The 26,290-nt window shown below is 47.6% G+C and overlaps 2 long non-coding RNA genes across 3 annotated transcripts in view; one reads left to right on the top strand and one right to left on the bottom strand.

Annotated features, from left to right (window-relative positions):
* The window catches only part of LOC130523000 (uncharacterized), a 96,264-nt gene that overhangs the window by 61,755 nt on the left and 8,219 nt on the right, over positions 1-26,290 (top strand). The window contains exons 3-5 of one of the 2 annotated variants that reach the window (XR_008949769.1): positions 16,047-16,203; positions 16,270-16,384; positions 17,059-18,525. This is a non-coding gene — a long non-coding RNA (uncharacterized LOC130523000). Of the gene's footprint in view, positions 1-16,046; positions 16,204-16,269; positions 16,385-17,058; positions 18,526-26,290 lie in introns of those variants that run through there. The other variant, XR_008949768.1, reaches the window with a different exon arrangement.
* On the bottom strand, positions 515-2,040 carry LOC130523001 (uncharacterized). Its single transcript, XR_008949770.1, has 3 exons — positions 1,864-2,040; positions 1,713-1,789; positions 515-1,405 (listed from the first exon to the last, which is right to left on the bottom strand). It is a non-coding gene; the product is annotated as an uncharacterized LOC130523001 (long non-coding RNA).

The raw sequence follows: 26,290 nt of genomic DNA, 5'->3' as shown, positions 1-26,290 counted from the left end.
ACTTCAGACCTAATCATCCGCCCAGTGTTCCACTGATGGCTCATATTTCTGTTTCTGACTGATTTGTATTTTATTGTATTTGGCTCTTTGGGATAATCCTGCACAATGTGACCAAATGGGCTTTGAGACACTTTCTGGAGGACAGTGAGGACGTTACGCATTCAGTGGAACGGCACAGACACACACACACACACACACACACACACACACACACACACACACACACACACACACACACACACACACACACACACACTTGTGAAGACATTCACTTACATAATCCTCCTGACCATGACCTTAACCAAAACCCAGCTCTAACCTCAACCTTCAAACCAAGTCTAACCTTCAAACACGCCTTTGAACTTGTGAGAACCTTGAGAAATGGATATTGTTGCCCCGGCGATGTATCACACACACTTGTATTTCTGTATGAGCGTATCTGATTGATAGATTTTATTCATCTATGAATTCATATTTTTCAAACTTGATCGTTTTCTGCAGCATTCCGTAGTTTTAGATGCTCACATGTGAGGAACGCTACGACATTTGCAAAGGGAAGAAGGTTACTGAGGATTATGGGAGTGAAGCTCAGGCAGCTGACAAAGTGATCTGAAGTCAGAGAACATTTTAGGACTGGAGTAACATGTGACGGTCAATGCTAACTGGGTGAGACCGACGTGTGAGGAAATGATCACGTCTCACTGTAACTAATAGTTTAGAATAGTTGTTTCCTTTTGAATTTGATATTTCTGAAACTTCAATCGCGGAGAGAAAAACCATAGATTTGCTTGAATGTGTGTTGATGGCTGCTGAAAGCAGCCTGGTTTGCACTTCTTCAGGGGAAGATGTTTAAGTGGAGATTAATTCAAATTTCTGCTTGCTCAGTACTTGTAAAACTAAAGCAATTTATATTCCTTCTCTTAACGATGCCCCTCTCTCTGATTGCGGTAATGTAATCTAATTGTAATTACGATAGTATCTGAATCATGCAGACCCGAACATGATTGGAGCTACTCATTGCATTAAAAACTAATTTTTGAATAATGATGAAAGGAGCACTGGAAAATGTGGAAGTATTACATTTTTTCTTTATCTCAGTTTTGTTGGGGGGGGGATCTTGTTCTCCCCCATCCCTCCCTGCCTCCCTCTCGCCTACAGTCACAGTTCTGGTGTAAATGACACGGAGGAGTGGATCCAGAGAGCGTGTGTGTTGGGGGGGGGGGTGGAAATGGACCACCCTAATTAAACATATCGGCCTCATCAGTGGCTGCGGGATAGCGGCGTACCGACGCGAACAAGTTCGCTGTCGTCCCACGAGGTTCTGCTTATCATCCACCGAGCCTCCTACGCCATTTTCCAGCCCATGCGCCTCACCCATGAGGAGAGTGTGGGTGAGTGTTTCCTGCTGAAATGATAAGAGTGAAGTAAAACAGTTGTTCTGGCTGTGGAGGGAGCAGAACCGGTGTCAGAGTGACAGTATCGTTAGCAGAAGCTGGGAATTGTCCTGTGGACCCCGAGCTGACGGTCCTCTGTTCACTTCTGTTCTGTCTTCCTCACCCAGACTGATCAGTTATAAATCCTCCCCCAATCGAGCGAGACATTGTCGGGCTTCCAGAATCAGGCCCAATGAAGCGTCTCCCTCCTGCAACATGGTTCTTCAGAGGTTCTGTGTCTGTATGTCCGACGGCATGTGTGAGAGTGTATAATATCACCTTTCAGGCTGCAGAGCTGCGGCTGCAGCGACGCTTGCAGCCATAAACGGGTCAGGATCATTGCACCTGCAGGTTAGCTGTAAACTCCGGGTTACGGATAATTGTTATCAGAACATGACTCTTGTACAATCTTGTTAAAGCTAAAGCTCACCGCTGAGCCCCGTGGAGGGAGGTCGTAGGGAGGGCGAGACACCGATAGCCCAGCAGCTTTCACACTCCTGGAGGTAAAGACTTTAGAGTATGAAATGAGGCGGTGGGCTCTCACGGTCACTGGGACTGGGATGCCCCGCCTCCTTCAGTCATGCAGCTGGAGATAATTTACCTGAGCAGGTGGGGCTGGAACCAGTCAGCAGCAGGCAGGGGATTCAGGTTGAATGAGTTCAGACTCTCTTTATGGTCTTTTTATGGGTTTATAAGGTAGAGAAGGTGGGCAGCCAGGAAAGCAGAGCATGGCGGTGGAATGAGAGCCGTCATGGTTTCCCTTGTACACGCACCTCCTGCCTTTCACAACAACTTTCAAAGCAGCGATAAGAAAAAAAGGAGTGTAACAGCTGAATCAGTCAAACATAATCTGGTTTCCAGTGTCCCATCTTTTACCTGACTTAAAGGGGTCACTCCAGAGCTGTGGCTCCAGAAGCAGCTGTTTAGCATCCTGGATCGTACCCAGGTGGCAACCCTCCCTAAAATCACCCACTGTTTTGTCATTTTAGAAGCACGGAGTTTGGCTGACATGGATGCCGTAATCATGGGGGTTTGGGCCCAGAAGTAACCATATTTGGATATATGGGTGGGGCTGGAGGAGGAAAAAGGGGCGGGTCTAATTTTTACTCATTTAAGTAATTTCAGATGGACCGCCAAATCATATAATTTAATTTATTTCATGACACCATTATGAGTTGTTTAAAAAAAAAAATCATAGTTGAACATTATATACAGTTAAAAAATTATAAAGCTAATCGAGTTTTTCAATCGAAAATAATTCAATAAATAGTTTTTATTTCCAGGATGATGATGATGATGATAAATATGGAAATAAATCATCCTCTGTGGTATTTTGTCGATTTATTGGTGCATTAATCTCAACACCTTTTTAAGAAAAGGCTGAGTTTTGTTCTCGTGATCAGGTGAAAACAGTCATGCATCGTGGAACAGAACAGAACAGCGCTAATCTGACACGTTAGCTTCCATTTCACACTTATTGAAAGAGCGCTGCCCTGAACATAATCTTCTCCGCTGTGAAGCAGCTTCCCTTCAGCAGAGCTGAGCCGTAGGTGTAATTTCCTGATGCTATCGCTGCGACCCTTTTGTATTTCCTTAAGTACTCAGATTTAGTTAGCGAGAAGCCGAGCAGGGAGGGTCACAGGAGAGTGCGGGCCTTGATGAGGAGGGATGATCGGGTTCCGTCTCTCTTAAATCTCGAGGGTTTTCTCTCGTCTCTGCATTAAAGACAGGCTGATTGGACTCTGGACACCCTGCAGATGTTAGCAGCTGCTGGTGGGAGCTGATCACGCCTCCCCTTTAAAAGACACGCTAATAAACGTGGCTACACACACGAGCTTCCTCTTAGAGATGCAGGAGAATATTTTCAGCAAAGGAGGTGAAGATGAGAAGAACTCTGATCATTATTATTGGTTAAATCCAGATTTTTCCAAGAGAATTCTTGAAACTGAATTACATCCGCCTGAGTTAATAAATGTCCTTGCTAAAATAAATACAAACAATCAGCAGGACATGAGAAACTGATAAATGGGAAAAAGCTGGTGGTCTCCTAGCAACTGCCTCCTCCTCCTCATCTTCATCGGGGACCCATTCCCCCCTCTTGGCTCCAGGAGGCACACAGAAACCTTCCTTAGGTGTCTTTCACACCATCGCCGCCTCCTGATTGGCTGAGAGCCTCTACTGGCTGTCAACAGCCTCCCTGAAGGGAACCTGGTAAATCTTAAGAGTGGAAGGGGGAAAAAAAATCAATTTGAAGCTCTCATGCCCCGCTGGGTGCCAAAGCCACTTTGGGGGTGCTGAAGGATGCCCGAGCTGACAGGATTTGACTCCAGAGGTAGAGAGGTGACAAACTCGATCACGGGCGGAGGGCGGCGGCCAGGCCTGGGAGGGCTAACCTGTTCTTAGGGACGGCTGACCTGCCGCCATGTTGAACCATCTGTCTCCGAGGAACACTGTGGGCTGAACGGGTAGGGGAGGGGTGAGGAAAGTTGGCTTGGAGAAGGGCTGGGGGGTGGGGGGGGGGGGAGTGGCAGAATTCAGGGGTGTAAATGATGAATTACTTTTCATCAAGTGAAGGGAAACATACTCCGGAACAATCCAGAAAAGGGAGCAGGGAGACTCTGACCTCGTGCTTCAGAGCAGCCAATATCTTCATTCAAGAAGACAACCATGAAATTACACAGAAAATGGGATTGTCATGAGCGGGCCCTTGAAAATCTCGGTGTACAGTCATTATAGCGGGAAAGAGCCTTCATCCACACATCATACCCCATAAGGGAAGGGAAGCGGGCTGTGCGTCCGCAGGGACGGCCGCCTGAAAGCAGAGGGGTCGGGGTTAGTTTAATGAAAAGAAATGTTTCTCACTTTGAAATATTCCTTAAGCAGCCGCATCTACCGACAAGCATCTTTTTATTCCTCCATGTGTCCTCGCGGCGTAATTAGAGAGAGGCCGGTGAGATGAGAATCAGAGAAAATATTAAAGGTTTCCGGGAGGCGTGCGCGGCAAACATGGTGGCTAATGAGCGCTAACGTTATAATTAGAAAAACAGAAGTGAAAAACAAGGTTTTGAATGGAAGAAGCTCAGGTTGTTTAAGGTACACACAGAAGAAAGTGTCCTACATCTATTTGTGATGCTAATATTTGAGCGGCATCACAAACAAGCAGCCGTTGTAAAATAATTTACTCCTCATGTGGAACTTCATTTACATGACAAATAATTTCATTAAACTTGTCCTGATGTGCCTTCTTTAAAGGGGAGGTATTAAAATTGAATTAGCATCTCTAATTTGACCACAAACAGATGACAGAATCAGCTACGTCAACACATTTGGGCACTTTACTTCATGAAAGTCACGTAAGCCAAATAAGCCAGATGTAGTTTGAAGATAAGTGTCTGTTTCCTCCGATTCATTTATTAGAAAACATCTTTAATAATATTTTTAGGTTTGAGCCATCATTCTCAGCTTGTGGTGAATGAAGGGGGGTTTTCCTTCCAGCTTTGGAAAGTTCCATTTTAGAAACTCTGTTTAGAACAAGAGTTGCTTTGTCTGTTGTGTTTGTAGTAAAGTTTTGGAATTGGAATTCTCCCCATCGATGCCGGAATTACCCCGACTGGGAGCGCCGCGATTCTGACGGATCTGTAATTTTCAAAGTTCTCTGCATTTAAATGTCCCTTTTATTCCTAAACAGCCCTAAGACACTTTTCAAACTGCTCCATTCCCATAATTAGATGGGGCCAACAGATGAGTCGCCGCAGAGCCGCGCAGCCTTTAGAAAAGAGGTCATTCTCTCTCAGAACACCGACACTTCTCTCTTGTCATTAATTTGGCACTTCAAAGGCAGCAACGGCACGCCATGACGACAAATGGAATAAGTGGGAGTTATCTCGCCGACTCTGAGGCAAACTTTCCATCTTTTCTCAAATGGTCGTCCGGTTTGTCAGAAAAGGCCAGAATCTGGTGAGAAGCTGAACTACCGCCATGTTACACACTTTAACATCTCCACGCACAATCCAGATTAACCACGGGAGGTTAGACACAAGATAAGGTTCTGGTTCTGACTAGAGCTTAATTAAAGTCAATATCTACAAATTCTTAGAGTCCATATTGTCACCACTAGGACCGTTAGTGCGTCTGAAAAGGAAAAACTCATTCATCCTTTTCATACAGCGTCTGTTACAATCAAAATGGTCTCGAGGTGCTTTACAGAAACCCAGAGCCTGACAAGGAAAAACTCCCTTTTAACAGGAAGAAACCTTGAGCAGGACCAGGCCCCTATGGGGAAGGGGGGGCTCCTGCTGATGGGGGTGAAAACATGACTGTTTCTGTTTTAGCTAACGTTTGGCTGCTCAGGATTATACTGGACTTCACAGCTGCCAGTGTCGGGTGTTTCCTCATCGTCTTTGATGAAGATGCTTTGATAGTGCTTTTCAGCGAGGTGGGAGTTGAAGTCCCACCTTTGCTGTTGCCCCCTCCACCTTCCCTCCTTTGATCTGTCATTTGGCAGTCAGAGGTAAATGCGTGTGAAACAGGACATGTGTTTTTCATCGTCTCCTTTTGTCACACATGTTCTCCCTCTCCGTGGTGAACATTCCTCCTACTCCCGGTCGCCATCTCTTGGCTGTATGATGGGCCCGTGCACGCGTGCGGCTGCCAAACCGCTCCCCAGCCACCTGGAATTACAGTGTTTCAAAGCCTCCACTTCCTGTCTGTCTGAAATGCTTTGGTGGCCTTAGAAACCACCCTCGATTCCACCACGTTTGGACTAGATCATTTTCTGATTGACTGTTTATTGGTATTCATCAGCCGCCGGCAGTAACGGGTCCCCTCATGCGCGGCTACGTTGCCTGTTGGGGATATCTTGGAAGTCAAAGATGAAACGGAATTGTCGAACTCTTTCGTGTCGTGTGTGTGGTTTTCCTGGATGCGCTGCTTTCAGGTGTCACAGACCAGCCAGTTTTGAACGTTGAACTCAGCTTCTGCTGGTAAATCCCAATCAGCTGTTAGCCCTTCAGGCTGGCAGCAGTACTGCAGTTGGACACCTCCTAGATGTCGATGAGGTGGGCTCTTCTGATCTTTAGCACCTGGGTAAACACAGAGCGTTCCACATCTTTACAGAATGAACCTTTCTTCTTCAGCGTCCTTGAAACCGGAGCTGCTCAGGTCATCATCTGGAATCACAACCACATTCCCTCTGGTATGTTTGGAACCCCCCCCCCCCCCAGTCCCTGACATCCCCGAGAGCTTACCTCCTACCTTGGCAGCAGCGTACGTCCATATGGTACAACTAAGTGTCGATTATCAGGCGATCTCATATATCACACACACACATCTGATAAAGCCGGGTATTCATCAGCAGCGTAGCACCCCCCCCCCCCCCCCCTCCCTGCGTACACACCGTTGAGTAGTGACAGATGAACATCCTACCTACAGCTTCACTGATCCAGAAACATCAAATGTGTTTGAGGGCTGTGCCAATCGTCTGTCTTTTTTGTCATTGAGTCACCCGTGTGAGCGCCAGTAACGCGTTTGACACCTTTCACACAGTTTACAGTCCATCTTTTCACGGTTAGCACAAGCTAATGTTGTCCCAAAAACCTTTTGTGACTTCTGAGGTGTAAAAAAAGAAAAGAAAAAAGTCAGATTTTAAGAAAGGATCGTATCAGGAGGCTGTGCTGCGTTCAGAACTCTAAAATATGCATCAGCCTGAGCATGCAGATGAGCTGCAACATTATCATATGTCACATCCTGACAATCAGAAAGCCTAATGAGTGACACAGATATGATGATTACCTTTGCGTACGTCTTCGTACGGCAACAGAAAGGCTGTCATGGTTATTAATTCCACACTTAATTAGTCCTAATTTTATACAACTAATTTACTCAGGACGCATTAAATAAACATCGATGTCTAATTAGAATATTGTGTTAAACTTGTACGTGCCGTGTTCATTATCGGGTGCGTACCTTAGCAACTGATCTTGCCGCCAGCGTAATCCCGGGTGCGTCTGATTTACATACGCAAACACACCTGAACGACAGGGGTGTGCTTTTCATCCACAGACAGGAAGCAGCGGCGAACACGCCATGCCGTTTCTTTTAGCGACGTACGAATATGTGATGTGCGACAGTAAATTTACAGCCGGTGTTGATCTAATGTCTCGCATACGTCCCTGTCACGCTGGTTTCGATGGCGGTTACTCTGTCGTTCACACACTTGCATCCACCTTGAGCGAGCAGCATCCATCAGCCACGGCAGCTGGCGGGCGGCGGCGCAGCCGAGCAGTAGGACGGTGCGTTAATGAAACATTAATGGCTGAAATGACCAAGTCCAGCCTGGACTCCCCGCACAAGTCCATTAGCAGCAGCACGCCGCGTCAACATCCACAGCTCCTGCTAGCGCAGCCTCCAGCCAGGGTGGGGACCGTGGGCCGGGGGCACATGCAGGTAAATGGTGTTGAAAGGTGGAGGGGGGGTACGCCATCTGTCTGAACTCTGCCCGTTAGCTGGTGGGGGGGCGTTAACCGATGAGTTACATTTGATGACCTTTCGAAGGGCGTCGGTTTAACGATGGCGGGTTTTGGGGGCCTGATTTTTCCGCTGGTGAGCAGATGTGCCGGACGGGCCTGGATCTGAGGTTAAACATCAGCCAGAACTGCAGCTGCTCTTTGGTTTCTGTCACGTGACAGACGTCTCCTGCAGCGCTGTAAGGGAACACTGGCGACTTCAAAGTAGAGAACATTTGTTGACTAATTGAATGATTTTTGTTCTCTCCGAGTGAATAAATCCTCACTACTCTCCTTTGGTTTATGGTTCGGATGCAGCCTGTTCAGCTTAGAGGTTTTACTGTGTTGAGCCAGCAAGGGCAACTGTTGTCTTTCGTGAAATCATGAAACGCTTCCATTCTGTTGGATTAAAATGCCCAAATCCATATCTTAAGAGTGGGAACACCAAAAACTGTCCCTCAGGACTAATCCGCTGACCTCTGGTTGCCTGTCTCTTTAAGAATTCTGGGTGAGGTCAGCGCTGTGGCCCATCCATCTAAATGAAGGGCGCTCCAGATCACTCAGGTCCGATCTTGGTCTGGTTTTATTTAATTACCAGTATATGAATGCATGTCTTGCTTTGCTGTAATGCTGTTATTCCACATCATGGGAAGTGTAATTGAGACCATACGGGGCGTTACTGGGCAGCATGATGGCCGAGGAGCTGAGCGATGCGTCTGTGCCCGCCACGCCGCCCTCCCCGTTCCTTAATTACCATTTCGGATCTCAAGCGTGTTTGCACGTCCTGGGGGGAGGAGCCAGTCTCGCCACCAGACTGCCACACACCCAGGACGTTTGTCAGTGAGAAAGTTCATGAAAAAAGAGGCTGAGGAAGATGCATGAGAGCTCTTAACCTGGTAATGTCCTCTAATCGGGGGAAGCTGTAATTGGTTTAAGCATTAATCAGATTTCAGACAGTCGCTCTTAAGTGTTGTGCGAATGCAGAGTTTCCTGTCGAAGTATGAAAAGAGTTTTTGTTGGATATAAATGTGTTTGTGTCAGCGGGGGCTCATTATGTGGCCCTGATGAGCCTGGATTCAGGGAGCTGGAATCCACTAAGTGATTGTAGCGGTGCGGGACATTTGTCTCCTGGAACATGTTTTCATTCCTCTGAAGGCTCCTTCACTTCATACTTCACGCTGCTTCTATTGACGTTACGTTCTGGGTTTGAATAATGAGTAAATGTAGCAGCGGCCTGAATATCCTTCACAATAATCTCTTTAATCCAGCTAAATGGACCCGTTTCTGAGCAGCTTCAGATGAGGAGCGCCAGCGGGTCAAAGCCTAAACGTCTGTTGTGGTGACGATGGTTTCCTCCTCAGGTGATGAAGCTGTCGCTGTCAGTCATCTCAGAATAACTCCCAGCAGCTCCACGTTCCCCGACATCGGGCGCCAGAATGGATGTTGTCTTCCCTTTCTTCTCTTCTTCTCTTATCACCTGACCCAGTCTCAACCTGCGAGCCTGTGGTTCTGTGCTTCTCCAGAATCGCCGCGTCTCCAGACGACGAGCGAATCCTGTCTTCAGAGGCAGATTGTAATCGTCGTCGAGCTGCACCGTCGTGTCTGTGTAGGAGATCGAGCGTGCGAACACCAGCCCCTGGCTGTGGTGGGGGGCTCTGAGGGCTCAGCATCGTATAGATGGGTAAAAAGGTTGTCACCTTCACCTTCAGGACTCGTCGCTCGCTCAGCGTCAGGTCATTAAATTCACATTAGGCGCCTCTGAGGGACCTGCGGATGCTGTTAAAGCACCTAAATCTGTGTGGCAGCAGAAAGAATCACAACGTTCTGCTCTCAATCATGTGGGGGGGGGGCAGCACTTTGCATTCGGGATCATTACGGCCTCACATGTCTGTTTTTTCACCATTTTCTGGGGACGATAATGGAGGCCAACGGCACCAGAGAGACACTGGCCGTGGCCATTTGTCTGTCCCCTGGAGGACAGATCTGGACCTGAGACAAAGTTTGAGATGGCTGCCACTTAGATGGCATTAGCTCGCCGTCTCTGGGGTCAGCCACGTGAATCATTTATCAACAGGAACCTGCAGCGGCCGTCTCAGATGTCAGATCACGTTAGGCCCGTGTCCCCGGATTCTTCTCCACTCCGGCAAAGGTGGATCTGGTACCACTTTGTCGTTCACGGTGTCTTCACAGGAACATCTGCCGCGCACCAGCACGGCGGCGTGTGGGCCAGTCTGCGGCCTGCTGGCATCGGCGACGGCGTTAGAAGAGGTTCGTTTTCACTCCCAGAACGTTTCTCCGACTCTGGCGCCTCACCCTCCGTCGGAATCCTCAGATTCTAATTCTGAAACTGTGTCAAAGAAGAAGCAGGATCGAAATCATTTGGAATGCAACAGACTGTCACGTAGACGAGTTGGCCGTGCCGGCCGCGGTGACCTTCGCCGTGTTTATCCAGCTTTGTCCGACATTGACCGCCGCCATTTGCTGGAATACTGTTGTTTCTAAACAGGAGCGGCAGGTTTACGGGCTGCTGCTGGACGCACAGCTGCCACGTTTGGCTGCTGACCAGCAGCCTAATACCAAGGACATTACCTGGGAACAGCTGCCATCCTGTCACATGACACGCCGGCCAGAGCGGAGCAGTCGCTCATGTTCGTTTAGGCCCACTTTGCTACGTTCGCCTCCTCGTTCACAGCAGAGCGAAGCTGCTCGTCAGTTTCAGACTTCGGTGACAACGCGTGAAGTTCGAGTTTATCCAGCAGGGAAATCCAGAAGCTGCTGATCTCTAATCAGATTTAAAGATGCCATCGCACTCACGTACTTAAAGTGAGACCACGACCGCTTTGGAAATTAGCATTTTCGCTGGCTAGGGCCGATAAGAAAGCTGAGACGAGGCAGTTGTGGTATTGTCACGATGGGACTGATGCCAGACGGCTCCAAACTTTAAAGCTGCCGCAACAGTTTTGACTTCTTTAACAAAATGTTCTTTACCAGCAAACAAAATCCTTCACTTTCCTTTGAAATTCCAGATGAAGACATCGAAACAAACCAGCAGTCTCTTAAGCCGACCATGGGTTTGATCCTCTTCCTGTTTCCTGCTCATATAGGCTGGTGATGGCGAGCATGAGCTGCTATTGGCCATCGTTGGTAAATGTGATTAGCTTGCACGTATACTGTAGATGTTAGCTGGTATTGATCAAGGTATCAATTTAAGGCCTGTGATTAGCTTTGTGAGATAGCCACCATGGCCCGGACGGTATTAAAAATGTATAAAAGAGATGCATGCGTTACTGTTTAGACCACATTTGCACGCCGGCGTTACCCAGACAAATTCTTGTACATTAGCGAGGGAATAATATGCTGAAGGCAATAATGCACCGTAAACCAGCCGTCACTCTGTGGAAGCCCCTCCTTCAATCAGCAGGAAGTAGCCAAAGTTCCTGGCTCTTGCTGGTGGATGGGCACAGGCCTCATTTTCTCCCAGTCCATGTATAAAACACAGTCTGGGAATAGGTTTGACTGATCTATCCCATCTAATATGCGACTTTCTCTCTTTTTTTGCTCATAAGTTGCAAATGGCTTCATTAAAACAAAAGCACGACCATAGGGAGCGCATAAAACACGCTGCTGCTGCTACCTAATATGGTATTTATGACCGCGGCTAAATGTAGAGTGAATTAAAGTTTAACGGATTGCAGTCAGGTAGACTCGCCGACGTTTGTGCTGGAATGTCCATTAACAAGATGAAAGAAGAGGGGGTGTGTTGAAGGGCGGCGGTGGGGGGGCTGCTGTTCCCACATGGCCGCTGCTGGAACAGCCAGCTGAGCTGCACACGGCTGGCTGGATCTGGACACAACCGCACGTGAAATGAAAAATCGACTGACGGTTCCACCCAGGAGCCCCGGCTGGGTGTTTTTACACAAGTAATTAAAATGTAATATCATCCAAAGGGACTTTTTCCACCTCCCCCCAGCACCGTCCTCACCTCCGCTCCGTGGATCCTTACCACGCTCTTCCGTCGGCTGGAGGAAACCACGCCGCTCCGCCTCGTCCGGGATGTGGGTGGTGCTAAATGGCAACAGGTTCACGTCTAAATAATCAGCTGGCACACGTCCAGCCCATTCCACTTTCATCAGTTCTGAAATTTCCCAAAGGGGTTGTTCGCCACAGCAAAGGACCCGGCAACCATGTCTCCGCCGTCACCTGGGTGACCTTATTTGGCTGCCATGTGACAGAAAAGCTAGCGGCTTAGTTTACTTCATGTTTTTGTTCAAAGTCTATTATTAGGGTTTTTTACTGACTTGAGCCTGACTTTTAACCACTAGGGGGCACTCTTTAACATCTGCTGCAGTTTAGCTCAATTCCAGCCAAAACAAATTCAGCCTTGAACCATTTTATTTGGTTTTTATTTGTTTTAGAATGAAGCCAAATTGAATTTTTTGCTTTCCATTCCAAACAAAACTGTTTGTCGTTTATCCCATTCAGATCTTCAGTTGCTCTTGTTTCGGCCCGAGCTGGTATTTCGGGTCACGGTGAAGGTCAGTTAATGTGACTGAAGTTAATGTGACTGATTTCAAAACTTACCGAATCTTCGTCTCACGGCCGCAACCTTAAAACAAACATTGATTGATCTTCCTGATCTGTGATGTAAGAAATGCCAGCAGTGACAGCAGAGCACGTTCCCCATAAGATGAGCATTAAGTATGTAAATGTTTCCCAGAGCAGCTTAGCCCTGATATTAAATTATGTATGATGTGAATTCATCGTGTATATTTACATTTATATATCTCCAGTCTGATGTGAATCAAAAGAAGGCAGGAAGAAACCAAACAAATTATTCTCCTGGAAACATATTCATATATTCTTCTTTATATTTGGTTTGTTTGCCTTACGGCGACTGGAGTTCAAAGTTGACCCACTTTCTGATTTATCAGTACAGATGTGATCTGCGTGCACGCCGGACCTGCCACTTCTCTCGCTAAAAAATCGTAGCTAGTTCAGTTGTGTCGTCAAACGGTGATCACGTGACCTTGTTTGTGAAAACTCCACTTTGTCATCCGGCTGCTGTGAAAAGCATCATGTTTTATGGATGGCGCTCACATTTCCCGCTCTTGCGCTGCACAGGTATGCGTGCGTGCGCTTCGGGGATCGTGTATGTTAGATGGCCATGTGAGCCGCAGCGCCGTAATGGCTTTACATCCTCGCTGTCTGCTGGCTCCTCCCACGAGGCTCCGCCACCTTTTTAGCTCACAGATGGACAGAAAAGGTTCCCTGTTGAATGTAAAAAACTGTGACACAAAGTGGCGCAGTTTCATATTTGCTTAGCGCTGACTGGCTCAGTAATGGCACAGCTCCCGGTAGCCGGATCACCGGAGGCGGAGCGTCGGGGGACAACCTGGGATCACCGTGCTGCTGGTTTATGCATGAGCCATGTGCTCAGTTTCTCCGAGACAGACGGAGGCGACATTAACGGAGGAGACATTCAGACAGGAAGACATCCATGTCTCCAGCAGGCTGGGGATGGTGGAGGCCTCACAAAGCCATCAGATATTCTGGACGCGTGTTGATGGCCGCTACCTGTCTGTCGGCACCATCTGTCAGGTGACAACAGGAAACAGAGGCGTGTTCCTAAAACATCCACGTGAAGATCAACGCTTCCGTGTAAAAATGGCCAAAAGCCAGTCAGAATGTTGATAATTGTCAGTTCAACATCAAAATACCACCATTTTTTAGAAAAAATCCTCACTGCTGTTTTAGTTTTATGACTTTTAAAGACAACCTTTGCAGATTTTCACAAATCTGACTGAACAGTTGACAAATTAAAAATTGAGGGCGGCCAATAAAAACAGTTCCTCTAATGTAAGAGACTAGTTGTGAGTCTCCATCCCAGGATGACTGAATATGAGATCTTTCCACATCCTGCTGAATTGCAACCAGCTAATTGCTGCTACAGGTAGCTAATGCCTTTTACAGCTCATTAACATCTGTGCCAGTAAGCTAATGTCTGCCCTCACTAGCTTACATCTGCCGCTGATCGCTAATGTTTGCAGATACAAGTTTACCACTACTGGCTAATATTAGCCGCGGGAAACTAATGTCTGTGTGATAAACATGTTATTATGGGCTGATTAGCACGTCATCTGAGTGTCCAGTTTGTGTTTTTAATGTGTTCTGTGAGGAAAGCCTTCCTTTGAAAAGAGACATCGCAGTTTGTCTCAAGCTATTTTTCTTCAACTCTGCTCACTCGCACGACTGAGTAATTCAAACGCAGGAAATCAGTGAGGAAATTTGGCCGCCGAGAGCGTCGCTATCCCTGTTTATCTTGACGGTGCTCTCCTTAAGCAGGCCGTGTATTTATATTTGAAGGCGCCACCGGCTGCGTAGGTAAAGATGGGAATTTGTAGTGACAAGGGGGGAGGGCATCGGCACAACAGAGGTACTTAAGGAAAGAGACAACCTTCCAGCAAAGGCAAACCAGTGTTGTCAGGCGGCAGTTGGTGCGGTAATTATAAAGGCTGCTTTGAATTTCCCAGGGATTCCAAGGGAATGACATAATGGAGAGAGCACTAAGAATTTAATAAGCCAAGCTGGAGGAGAAGAGACAAAAGGAAACCAATAGGCTGCCAATGGCGTTTGAAAAGAGGCGTCGGTGTTCGTGATCGGCATCGCAAAGGATGTCCCCGCCCCTCCGACTCCCCGCGCCGACCCGGTGACCTCCGTCACTTTGGAGCAAGCGATGACACACCGGAGCTCACCGCCGGCTCGGGGCACCCTCAGCCACAGTCGTCCTGATTTCCTGTGACATCAGAGTCAGTCTTCAGTCACTCCGATCCCGTCAAGGAGTCGCGGCGACAAACCAACAACGTGCGGCCTATTTATAACCTGGTCACCTGATCTGTCACCACCCGCAGGCCAGGAATATTAAACTGACAGCAGCATATTCTGAGACGTGTGATTGGCCTCCAGCCGCTTTATTTTTATCGTACCTTTGATCAACACTCGGAGGAGCAGGAGGACGCCGCTTGTGACGCCACCTGAGCAATGAAAAGGGAACGGAAGTCCTCAGATTTCTAAAAGCTGAGTAAAAAGATCTGGTTCAAATGCATTATTTAAGGGGACCAGCGGGTGGTTTTCAAGACCCCCCCTCCCGCTGTCAGTATTTCCCTCCAAAGAGCTCGTTAGTGGTGCTGATCAACGACGGACATGTTTCCAGAACTCCTGGAATTGGTTCGTATCCACGTGTTTGACACTTCGCCACTGCGGCCCGACAGCTGAAGTGTTGGTGGCGAGCTGTCAGACCTCTACGGCGTTAAACAGCAACATCTGGATCCACCATAAACACACGTAATCATCCCCACATGTGGCCCGCTCAGGCCGCACGTGCCTCTGGACCGGGGGGGGGGGGGGGGGGGGGGGACTGGCAGCCCCCCACCTGGATCAGACGTCTCCACTTCCTGCCTGATTTTAAACGCAAAGTTTTCTTTTGTGATTCTGTTTAGTTGCAGAATCAAATAAACGAGCGTGAAATTTTCCGATTTTCTGAATTTCCATGAATGTAAATATAATCTTAAAGTGTTGAACTTGTCTCCTTCCTGTTGGAAATAAACCTTTCTTTGAGAGTCTCTTCAGGAATGTTGCAGTTAATGATGGCAAACAAGTCCACATAAACACCTGAACTTTGCTTTTGTGTTGTATTGATTCAACAACCCCCCCCAGGTGTGAGACAGATGTTCACATCTGGAGATCAATGAGGGGCTCATTTCACTCTCTTTTTTCCTCCGTCTGTTCACCGCTGCTCTCGCAATAATTCAAATGAAAACAAATGACGCGCGCACGTGCACGTGCACCAGGGCCGCCGCAAACACGCTATTGTTTGATATTTGAGCAAATACAGATGAGGCTGAAGTTCCATTCATTTACTCCGGGGTCAGATTCTGGAGGGTGTGCATGGAGGTTCACTGTGACACTAAGACGATCCGGGTTCTGAACCCACAAACTTCACATTGTTTGCTGAGAGTTGGAGCTGGCGGGACAGAACGTACCGGGTCCCCCTGATGGTCCGCTACCTCAACTGCTCTCATGTCTAATCTGTTCTCTCTGCTTTTGTTTTCAGGTTTCCACATCTGATGAAGTATGTGTTGCCGTGCCAACGCGCTCCAGAGCTCCGAGAGTCACTGGACTTAGGTGTGTTCGGCGGCCTGGAGCGATACATCATCCCCGCCGATGACGGCGCCTCTGAGCATCCACCCGGCTCCCCCGGCCGTCCCGGGGTCAGTCTCCTAAATGAGATTTCAGCGGCGCTGACCCGTGCTCTGATCTCCTCACCTTTCTGCCAGGAGAAGAAGAACGACCTCTGACCTGCCGCAGGCAGGAGCAGCCGCCGTCCTCCTGCGAGTGGCGACAACTCAGCGCCAGCCGAGCGTGCCTAAGCCAGGACGACGGTGCAGAGAGGTCAGGCTCTGGTGTGTGTGGGTGTGTGTGAGAGAAGGCAGTTCAATATTAAGGTTTCAGCATCTCTGGGATGTTAGCGGCCTCCGTGCGTCTACGCTAACACGTTAGCTTTTTGAACAGGCTACTACGCTTACGTTTGGAGTTGAGCTGCAGGTTTTTGTGTTTTACTTGTCAGTGGGATGAAGCTCCGAGGTGGATAATCCACAGGAACATAAAGAAGTTCCCAGAGGCCGGCCTTAGCCTACATATTGTACTATATGATATGCACGCGAGCACACAAACACACACACACACCATATAGAACAGGCTTTCATGTGCATTTGTGTTTCTTTTTTCCTGACGTCTATCTGGTACTGCTTGTATGTCATTACTAGAGTCTCCAGCTCCCTGGAGTGGTTAGCTCTGCTAACACAGGGAGGGTGGAGGGGGAGATGCTCTGTGTGTGTGTGTGTGTGTGTGTGTGCATGTGTGTGTTATAACACTCACACACGCTCCGATCGCCTCATGATTATGCTTGATCAGTGTCAAACAAACCGCCGCAGCGAGCACTTTGAAAAAGAATATTTAGCACTGGGGCTCTTTCAGGCCGTACTTGTTTTTACAGAGCACAGTGGTTTGTTCAGTTCACTCACATCTGAGAAATCTCTTCTTTTTGATTTGTTTTTGTGATGCAGACAACACAGGCGTCATATTCAGCCTCAGTTCCAAGAAAAAAAAGAATCAAACAATCAAAAGGCATGAAAGTTTGGATGGTTGCAGTTCGTTCACGTTCACCTGCGACACAGACATGAATAAGAACAAAGGAGAAGTCAATAATACTTCAAATAAAGTAAGAAAATTTTAGAAAAGAAGTAAAATTTGCTTCTGTTAAACTCTGCGGCTAATGCTAGCCTCTTAAATGGTCACTTTGTTGTCTTTGTTTCTGAGAAAAGGAGGCAAATTTGGACTTCCTGCTGTAGAACTGGTCAAAACGGAAACAGCGTCCACACAGACGGAACCGTTGGAGCGTCTTTCTCCCTTTGTGTGAACATTGGCTACCTTTGTCTGCGCCGTGTGTGACTCTTTAGTGCTAACATGGCGTTTAGCTGCTTGGTGCAGGATCCACCACATTGGCGGCGGTAATGACTCGACCACGCTACCATACGGCGTCTGGAGCTGTGAGAGAAAGCAGCAATGTGACGAGAGCCGGTGGTTACAACTGGTTGTGCCTCACGGGGGGGGGAGTGAGCAACATTAGCCGGGGTGTCGTGTTTGATTGGGCTTTATGAGCGCCACCCCCATTGTTCCTGTTCGTCACCAGACTTCCAGGTAATGTGGTGATAATTGTTGCAGAAGCCTCCATCTGCTCATTTCGTGTGATGGATTTGGGGGGGGGGGTGTCCTCGTTTCAAATCCATTTTCCCAGGTGCTGATGGGAGGCCGCGGGGTGAAAGGGGTGGGGTAGAGCACACGGGCCCCTTTTGATGTACCCCTCTCTGAGCAGCCAGGTTGTCTCCGCTAGTAGCGGCTGGTGTTTCAAACGCAGCCTGCACGAGGGCGAGCGACACCTTTCCGCTCTGGCTCGCCACCAAGCGCGATGCGTTATTGTGCGGAGGAGCCCAGCGGAAGCAAGCGAGAGGCGTCTCTCCACGCGTGTAATTACACGGCTTTAATTGATAATGTAGAAAAACAGTATTGATTCGGTGTCAGGTGGAGCGCGGCGCTCCGACCTGTAATTAGCTCTCTGATCCGCGGCGTCAGCTCCGGTGTCTCCGACAGGTAGTGATGTCACAGAGCAACGCACCGCCACCTTAAGGTGCAGAGAAAAGCCTTGTGTTGACCACAAATCAAACACGTCAAAGGCGGGATTCTGTTTTCCTGCAAATGAACGTCAGAATAGCGTGCGCATGTGTGTGTGTGTGTGTGTGTGTGTGTGTGTGTGTGTGTTATAGAGAGTGGCACAGATGCTGCCTGTACAGTAGATGGAGCTACACTCTACACCTCTGTTCTTTTCTTCTATCTGCATATAATTAATGTACCCACACACACACACACACACACACTTTTTCTCTCTCTCTCACACACTTGATGTAATTCTCTGCTGAGCTCTAGTCTGTGTGCGTCCGTGTGTGTTTTGTCGTACAAACCAACAATAAATAACATTGATCAAATATTGAAGTCCTCTCTGATGTGTTCACTGTTGATAATTTCCAAAGTCGGTGTTGATATTGATGATTTTATTCTCGGTAAGAATTTATGGTTTTGGCTGCGGCGGCATCTGTGCTCAGTGGGCGGAGTCAAGCCTCCATATCTAACAGTGTTTGGATTCCTCGCTTTTTATTGGTTGTCTGGGGGAAACCGTGACGACGCGCAGAACAGCTAATGGGTTGTAAATCCCAGCTGATCCAGAGTCGGACTTGGGCTCTGGAAGTTCATCCAGAGATTTTGTTGCGGCGACCACATCAAGCTTAATAAACCATCGGCGATTCAAAGCAAACTAATTAGTTTCATCCCATCTTTGTTGCTCACGTTGCTTTGATGTTTGCTTTAAAGGTCTGCAGAACTTTCATTGTCTCCTTTGTTTGTTTCCCTCTGGAGCGTTCTTTCAGCTGTTTGTTTGGGATTTTCCTGTTTTTTTCCTGCATGTTTTCTCCTCACACCATTGCAGCGTGTTTGCTAAATGTCTTAAATGATTTAAAATTCACCCCAAAATATTACGGCCTAATTAAAATGCAAATGAAAAGTTTGTAACGAAGCAGCCATTTTTCAGCCACCGTATCTTTGCTCTGTGCACATCCACAAACACGACATTTAAACATTCCTGCCATAAGTCCCTTTAATGTGGAGTTATATTTCTTCCTTGATTTCCATTCGTCGTACTTTTTTAGCAAACGTTGATGATTCGGAAAAATATGTTTTCCATTCCAAATTTAAGGAGTCATCGGGATTTCAAACTAAAATAATCCGGGAACAAATGATCTGTAACTACCCGGGAATATCGTTTTCACGTTGCATGATGGGTAAATCTCTTCCGTCCAGTGTGTAAATGAGACAACTGTGATGTTACAGCGGCGGCAGCTCTGGCCTCTGATTGGCTGTGTGGAACGCGCTCGGGTCATTGTTGATCCCCACCTCTAATAGAATAATCAATCTTGCTTTTGGCGAGTCTGCCAGATTAATTATTGAGGGCGAAACGTTTTAACAGCTCAGCAAAGCCCCGCCCCCTCGTCTACCTGCCTCGCTGGAGCCAGAACCTTATCTTCCTGCGATGAGCCGCCCCCCCCATATCCCTCCACCTTTAAGACAATGGTATCTTTCCAGTTTGTCAGTCACAGATGTGCTTGTGTCGGGCGCTCACAGAAGGAGGATTAACACTATCTGCTTACACACTTGTGATAAACTCTTATCTGCGCTCCCCCCGAGCGCTCCGTGGGTGCACGTTGACCTGTTTTCCTCCGCTTGCTGCCTCGCCCGTTTAATCGCTCCACCGTGTAGAATCTGGGAATCCTCCCAGTTTGTTCGATCTGTGTTTTGTTCTGAAGGGTCCGGAGGAAGCGTGTTTGGGCTCAAAGGTGAGCGAGAGGTGAGGCTGAAACGGATGGATGTGCATAATCAGGAGGTTTACGAACGTGTCAGCGCAGGTACGCTCCGCCGCCGTCCGGAGATGAAAAGAGGAGCGGGAGTTGATGTAAACACGGCCCGTGTGTGTGTTTACACGTGTGTGTGGGTGTTCCTGGTTTACATTCTGCAGGTAAACTCTCAGCAGCTGCGGCGTGCTGAACACTCCGCCGCCGTTTACCCAACATAAACGCATCACTTCCTGCTCATTCAGCGGCGTGCGTGTACCCACCACAGCACGGGCCCTCGTCCCGCCTTTGGCCCCCGACTCCCTGGGTGGCAGCGCGGCGAGGTGGCCCGGGGATTAGCGCGATGACAGCTTGTATCCATTAGAGTTTAAACACAATCTTTAAAGCGTCCACATCCTGGCGGAGGCTCTTTCTCTCCGCGCAGGTGAAACGCTTCTCTGTGTAAACACTCTCAGCGGTCGGAGACGCCGCTTCCTCCTGGAGGCCGCCGTCATCTGCGTTTCCACGCCATTGACTTCTCGTCACGTCTCATTTACGGTCGCTGCATTTACATAACAAACTGGAGAAAACAGCTTTGGAACCAGGGCAGGAGATGGCGTCTGATACGGCGCCGGCACCCTGGGCGTCCTCGCGGGTTCACAGGAGTCGCTGTGGTGAAGGCGTCACCCTCGACTCTCCTGCGCTAACACCTTCACTTCCTGCTGTAGCGTGTCAAGCTGCCAACGTGCCGTTTGCAGGTTAAATCGTCACTCTTTGATTAGCTCCTTTAAATTCACCACTATGGCGCCGTGCTGCGCTAGTTTACTTTTACATTTTGGGCTCAGCTCGGACGTTCGACGTTGCACCAATGCCAACAATCAGGACCGCTACGCACTATGTTTGATTTCACGATAGCTGAATTCCGATTTTATCCTAATTTACTTACAAGATACGTGAAAGATGAAGTTTCAATGTTCATTAAAGTGTAAAGAAATGCTGCTATTTCAGCATCAATTGTTTCTGCTCATTAAACTCTGTCTCCTGGGGAGCGAAGCTATGCTAATATTTATTCTTATTTTCTGATCTCTGAATGTGAGCGGTTAGCTAATGAAGCTCTTTTGCTTGAAAATCAACATTTGACTATAACATTGCAACAGTTGCATCTTTTCATTCTTTATTGTTTTAGCTTAATATTATTCTCACAAAATGTAGCGTTAACCTAAAAGTCTCTCACCTAACATGAAGATAACCGGGCTTTTTTTGTCCCGACTTTCCCCCTTCCCAACGCACAATTATTTCTTATGTTTTATAAAGCATACGAGATTACTCTGTTGTCTGAGGTGTGTTGGAAGTGAATCTGTCCATTGCCGCTAAATATTAAACCTGTTCAATGTCGGCGACCAAAAATATTCACGTGTGGGGAAAGACGACGGAGTCACGACGGACAGTGGCCAATGAAGAAATGTGCTGACAGAGGAGCAAACTGGGAGGCGGAAGTCAAAACAAGCATTTTCGCATTGTTTCAGGGATTTTCTCCACAGTTTTAGTTCAAACACCGCCCTTTTTTTTGTTCATGTGTGGGGTCTCTGACAGATAAGAAAAATCTCTTCAGGTTTAGAAAATCCCCGCTTAAATTTAGCTTAAAGTGTGATCACAGCCGAGACGACAAATGTCGCCAGTTGCTGCGAGTGCGAAGCATAAAAATGGAAAACGTTTAAATTAATAAATGAAGCAGCGTTGCTGTAAATGAAAGTGCTTTTTGTTGCATTAGTTTGGAAGCCGAACGCCGCTCCGCCTGCTCTGAACGCGTGATTGTTGTTGAACAGGTGCCAACTTCTTTACAAAAACAGAAAGACTGGCTTTGACCTCAGAAAGGTCAGAAACAGCTGGAGGAAAAAGCCGGCTGTATTTTTAGTTGTGAAGGATTAGTTTGTTTTTCATTCATTATCATAACCAGCCTGGATGGAAATATGTAAATATAAAATATTCTAGCGCGGGGCTTTACGTCGAGGCGAGGAGCGCGGCACAGAGCGGGGGGATACACCTCTGTCTATCCGAGTGTGGGAAGCAGCGGATGCATGTAACCTCATTCCACATCCGACATTCGGGTGACAAATACATAGTTTGGGGCAAATTTCCATTTCATGTTCGACTACACCGCACATCTCAAATTAAGAGCGCGGCATTATCATCGACAAGGAAAATACATCGCCTTAATATTCCCGCTTCGCAGTTGCCAAAGAATTAGTTCGGATCTGCGCATAAATTAACGGTGGCACAGTTTAAGAAACAGTCGCTCAAGGCCATGCTCTCAGAACAAGGCGCGCCTTAATTCACCGTTTGTTTTGATGTCTGCATTTGAAGAGTTTGTTTCCACCGCGTTACGGGGGCTCTTCCTCCCTCTCCAGGAGGAGAAATCTCATTACCTGCAGCTCGTCCGCTGCGTCTCAGGGGCGTTCAAGCGACAACTGACGTTAGCCGCGGCTCCGCTCCCTCCCGTGTTATCAATCATCTGAAGGTGTCAACAAAGGACGCTCTTATCTCCCGCTGAGCTCGCCGGAGTCACGCCGGCTCCGCCCCGAACCTGACGTACGGACAGGAAAGGCTTCGACAAAACCAAACCGTGAGAATTAGAGGCTGCGTGCGTGATGGTCCGGACCCGCAGAGTCCAGTTCAGACTTTATCTGCAGCAACGTTGCCCAAAATCTGACGTTATGCAACTTCCTGCATGAAGGCGCCGATGGCACGATGACGACAGAGCCAAACCAGACGGGTCTTCGTGAAAAGGTGCTTCCTGTGTGTGTGTGTGTGTGTGTGTGGTGTGTGTGTGTGTGTGTGTGTGTGGGGGGGGGGGGGGTCTTGAACTTGCAACATACTGAGTAAAGGATATTTATTCTGCTAGCAAAGTGAGGACATTTTTTTGAAAGCAAGGATATTTTGGTCCTCCCAACTTCAAAGAGCTGTTTTAGCAGTAAATTATGGTTTGAAGGTTAGAATTGAGTTTGGGTCCAGGTTAGTGTCAGGATAAGATGCTGGGAGTTTCTATCTTTACGGGGACCTTCATAGACACAAATGCATCCCAAACAGCCTGACCTTTGGCCTTGACCTGAACCTGAACCCAGCTGGAGCCTGACGTGAATGTGTTCAGTTCAGTCAGCAGCTCCATCGTCTGATGTTTCACCTGGTCACGTCGACATTATTCCGCCTGTTCTTAATTATCTGAACGTTTCTCCTCGAGCATCAGCGATTCCGTGTTCGGCCTCACGCTCTCCTGAACATCCCTCGTCTGGGGGGGGTCGAAGGGGGGCCCATCCGTCTCTCTTCTCTGGAGTCCAAATCCCTCCAGAGTTTCCAACAAGTGACTCGTCCGTTTCCACGGAAACAGTGAACTTTTTAAGCATTTTGTATCTTTAGTTTGGATGGATTTGATGATCTTCATCAAATTAAAGAACGGAGGAGGAGGAGGAGTGAGGCAGAGAAATAAAGAGCTGTTTAGTCCTTTCAGAAAGCAGATTTGTTTATGATTAATTGATGTTAATTAGGATTTTGACAGAAATCAAACTCCAATAAAACCACGTTCGTCCAACGGTTGCTCGCTTTCTGTGGAATCTGAAGGTGATTTGTGACGTTGAGCCTCAGTTGTGTCATAAACTCTGCGTTGGAATAAACGCGTCTCCCCTGTCAGGCGTGCCGACGCCCGTCTCCCCCCCTGCTGTGACTCTGTGCCCGTTGACTCGCTGTCATCACCTAATTACTCCCGTCAAAGGTGCGACTTCAGGAAGGCCAGTCTGGAGGTGGGCTCAGTGGGCGGGGCCTCTTTTCAAAACGACCTGCTTTCATGTGACAGGAGCTCCGCCTCCGACCCGTGCTTTACAACAGGAAGTGTGATTAGCTTTTGTCAGTGCGTCAGAGGGGTGGGGGTGGGGGGGTGGCGATAAGGTGGGGTGAGGAAATTATAGAAGTGTCACCCCTCTTTCAGGAGCGCTCCTCACTTTGAGTGGTTGGGGCACATTTTCATGCAAATAACAGCGTCGCAATTTTTCCCCGGCGTTTCCTCTAATAGCTTCTTACAAATGATGTGCCATTACAAGGAGGTTTATTTAAACAAATTTAATACGTCTTTAATCAACCCGCACCGAGCGCCTTCAAAAGGTCACACGCCACATCAGGATGGGCTCCACAACCCCCCCATACACACACACACACACACACACACACCCCTCTCATTACAAGGGTGGAGCGGGGGTTGGTTGGCAAGAGAATTATCTCATGGACAACTCATTTAAAGCAAATCTTTATTTACATTTTTATGTAGTTATTAAATTTTATAGAAAGAACATGCATGCAAACACATCTACAGACGCACACACACACACACACACACACACAATAACAAATAATTTAAACATGGTTTAGCAGTTTCAACTGATACTTGAGCAGCTGATTCAGTGATTGATTTACGGTCAGCACAGTTGGCATTACCTACAAAACTGTTAGAACTTAAATGCATCACTGTTAGAAATGCATTTTTTGTCAGATTCCTACTTGGAACGTGTACTCACGAAGTTGACTTTCAAAGACGGAGGCTCCCATGCGTGAATAATGTAGAAGCTTCTGTAATATTCCATTTATGAGCACTTCTCACTGGTTTTTGTCACATGACGCCCGTCATATACAAAATATTGTCTGGTGTTCGGTATATGTATGAAAATGCTTCTATGGTTTCAAATATTCCTGCAGTATGTGGGAGCTCTAACATACTAACAAGGACTAACAATGGCTAAATAAGAAGTGAAGGTATCGTGTTCGTACAGGCGGCCATCTTGTTTTGTGACATTCTAACTGGATTTTTGACAAGTTTATTTCCGAGGTAGCTGGAAGGGCTAGTTCTCTTGCTATTCTCTCCATCCATAATATCATAATACTGCTGTAGAATACTGCTGATTTACATTTGGATCGTGTGTTGGATCAGTTGCCACTTCCTTTACCTCCACTGCAGATGTAAACAATCCCGTCAGAGTTTGGCCACGCAACATGAAATACCTAAGTGAGAATTCGTCCAGGGAAAGCTTGTGTACGAATGATTATTATTCTGTGGGAAGAACTTTATTCATCAACCTGTTTGGGAAATAATGCCATCATTCAGTCTGACTCCTGGTTATAGCTGTTATTATAGGTTGCTGTGATTTGTAGGAAGTGACACGCGGCCTTTAAACGACACAAGCACCTCCGCCTGAATCACTCGTCCTTTCTCTTGTGCTTTCTCTTTACTCTTGTTCCGTTGTTGTTTTCATTAGCGCTGGCACACGCACGACCCCGACCAAAGTCAATAAACAAGCCCATTTGAATACGCAGCCGACAGCCTGCTCCGGAGACGCAGATATTTCACCAATGCGGGGTTGGGACTTGTGTCCCATTAACTCGCCGTTGCTCGCTGTGCCCCAGAAGGTGAACGCCACCTCCTAGCTTAGCCCCCCTGCCGCCGCTCTGCATATAGCCCACATCCTCTGAGCGATGCTGCAGACATGTTTAATACAGCGTTTCCGCCCTGCACGCGGCGCCGTTTCCATCCACCATCGCTGTATTTCTCTGTTTATGCTGCCAGAGTTTGACGGTCATCAATATTCGCTAACAGTTTTCCGAGTATCGGAATAATCCGATTCCACATGGCTGTTTTTCAGGATAAAGTTATCGAGGGACCCGAGTCGAGGGTTAACCCTTTCGGTGGCACTTCCTTTTTCTCAGGGTGGCATTTACACAAAATGAATTGCTTGCTTAGACACAGCTAACTAAATAAAAGACAGCGGGGGCCGATACTATGAAAAATGGATTTTCATTACGGTTTCATTGATTCTAGTAAATAAGGGCCTGGGGCCCGCACCGCAAAAGCTGCAAAACGGTAATAATTTAATCTGAGGTGACACAGACCAAAATGTATGTGGACAAAAAAATCATCCCTGAATATTAAACAGGAGCCTGGAGACAGGAGGAGGGGGAGGAGGTGTGGGGGGAGCATTTGCAGGCACATTTAAATGTATGCAGATTGCCGTCCAACCTATTTAAAAACAGGAATTAGGTATTCCTGTCATAAATCATGTTTGTCGCCGTGGATATGCCTTGTTATGTCGGTGTTTAACGGAAACCTGAAAGGTTAAAGCAGCCGGTGCATTAAATTGTACAAGGATAATTAATACTTTTCTCCTGGCTATTTATAAAAGATGGAAAATAGAGTCGACTGAACTGTGACAACACACTCGTCTGAGCAGGAAGACAAAAAAAGGAAATGAGCGCAACGTTGCCGCCCTGAGAGGACAAATATCTGCTCTGCTGGAATATTTTTCACGCTCACGGTACAAAGTCG

The sequence above is a fragment of the Takifugu flavidus genome, chromosome 3 (genome assembly GCF_003711565.1).
Source record: "Takifugu flavidus isolate HTHZ2018 chromosome 3, ASM371156v2, whole genome shotgun sequence".
Classification (NCBI taxonomy): domain Eukaryota; kingdom Metazoa; phylum Chordata; class Actinopteri; order Tetraodontiformes; family Tetraodontidae; genus Takifugu; species Takifugu flavidus.
This window is presented reverse-complemented; position numbering and strand designations above follow the sequence as displayed.